A 1603-nucleotide genomic window follows, 5' to 3' on the forward strand; every position below is an offset into this window, starting at 1 on the left:
AGTGTTTATTAATCCAGGAATCATATAATTGTTAAGACAGTTCCTTGGCTTGCTTTTTATATTGCTACTGAAATCATCTAAACTAGCTCTAGAAAGTGAGTTTTCCTTCGGTTCACTCCACTCTGCCATACTCCACCATACCATCTTGCCACCCAAAATGGCTGTGAAATTAAATATGGGTGTGTCGTAAAATATGAATATGATTAAAAGGCGTTAGTGAAAAAGGACTACCGTAGGGCGCCTTTTTTCGAGGGCTATAAATTTTGCGGATTTTGCAATTTTTAAAAAATTCATGAAAATTACTTCCGCAAAAATTAAATTAATATAGTACAAGATGGCAAACGGCATAAATTCGCGAAAATTAAATCCACAAAATAAAAATCCATGAAATTTACAGCCCTCGAAAAAAAGGTGCCCTATGGTATATAGGGGCATGGCCAAGCAACAAGTATTGTGTGTTCAGACAAAGTAGAATGTCCCTTGGTCTCTGGGCATGACTAGGAGGCAGAGCCCTTAATGTCTTACATTCTTGATTCTTCTAGTATACCGTATGGAAGGAAATTTTGGAGGTAGTTAAATTTGGTGAATTTGGCGTTTTGATAGCCATTCGCCAAAATAAAAATTCGCCATTTTGAGCCATTATGCGCATGCTCAATAGCACATAGCCACAAATTCGCCAAATTAAAATTCGCCAATCAGCAAAATTTAGCAATTCGCCAAAATTTAGTCCCTCCAAAATTTCCTTCTGTACGGTATTCATACAAACTAGTCTTGCGCAACCAGGCCCAACCCACTACATGATACACACACACATTTTAGTATATATAGATCTATGTTCAGACTTACATTAGTATCTCTACACCAGTCACAATTTCAGATCATCAGATTTGAACAAGAGTACGTTGACTACGTTCATCTGAAATCTTAACAAGGCTTTTCCGAGGTATTTTCCCTTATGCAATGCTGGGCAAAAGTTAATGGACCTTTTGCACTTAAGCGATTCTAATTAACGCGCACCCAAAGTGGTGGTAAAATGGCGGATTTTTGGAGGAAAGACAGGCTGAACAATCTTCTCTTTTATCCATCCATTCTAGCTGTAGGAGCCACTTTGAGCTGTCCTTTTGTTTCAGTATACTCTATTTATCTCTTCTGTAAGCTCTTTGGTTGCTGTTTTGGCTTTTATAGCATTTTATCATAGGAATATTTTTACCCATTAGCAATTCCCGTTTTTCTAAAATTTGCTTTCAGGAGCCAAGGCGCTTGCCCCTCCATTGCCATGAAGACAGAAGTGTATTCAGCTGAGTCCTATGACTAGTGTCTATCATCAGACTTAGTCTCAGTCCATCAGAACCAGGTACGGTGGAATAACTCACTCAGTTGTCATGTTGCAGCTGGAGTGTGGATGATTATGACCATCTTTTCACTTCTTAAAACTATAGGTTGGCTCTTTTATAGATAGTTGAGGCATGCAAGAGCTCATTCTTTATCTGTACATTCACTGGTTGTATTGTATGAGCACCTCACGTCGTATTAATACCCCATGTCGCTATCCAATACTTGCAGAGAGGAATCATCACATTCAGGACTCGTTCATGGCTCTACA

The 1603-nt window shown here is 38.7% G+C and overlaps 1 protein-coding gene across 1 annotated transcript in view; it reads right to left on the minus strand.

Annotated features, from left to right (window-relative positions):
- LOC109585745 (uncharacterized) overlaps positions 1-957 on the minus strand; it is a 7906-nt gene extending 6949 nt beyond the window's left edge. The window contains exon 1 of the mRNA XM_020001871.1: positions 847-957. The gene's annotated coding sequence lies outside the window, so the exon portion shown is untranslated. The remainder of the gene's footprint in view (positions 1-846) is intronic.
- Positions 958-1603: the final 646 nt, after the last annotated feature.

This window comes from Amphimedon queenslandica, unplaced genomic scaffold (assembly GCF_000090795.2).
Source record: "Amphimedon queenslandica unplaced genomic scaffold, v1.1 AMPQUscaffold_13016, whole genome shotgun sequence".
Taxonomy (NCBI): domain Eukaryota; kingdom Metazoa; phylum Porifera; class Demospongiae; order Haplosclerida; family Niphatidae; genus Amphimedon; species Amphimedon queenslandica.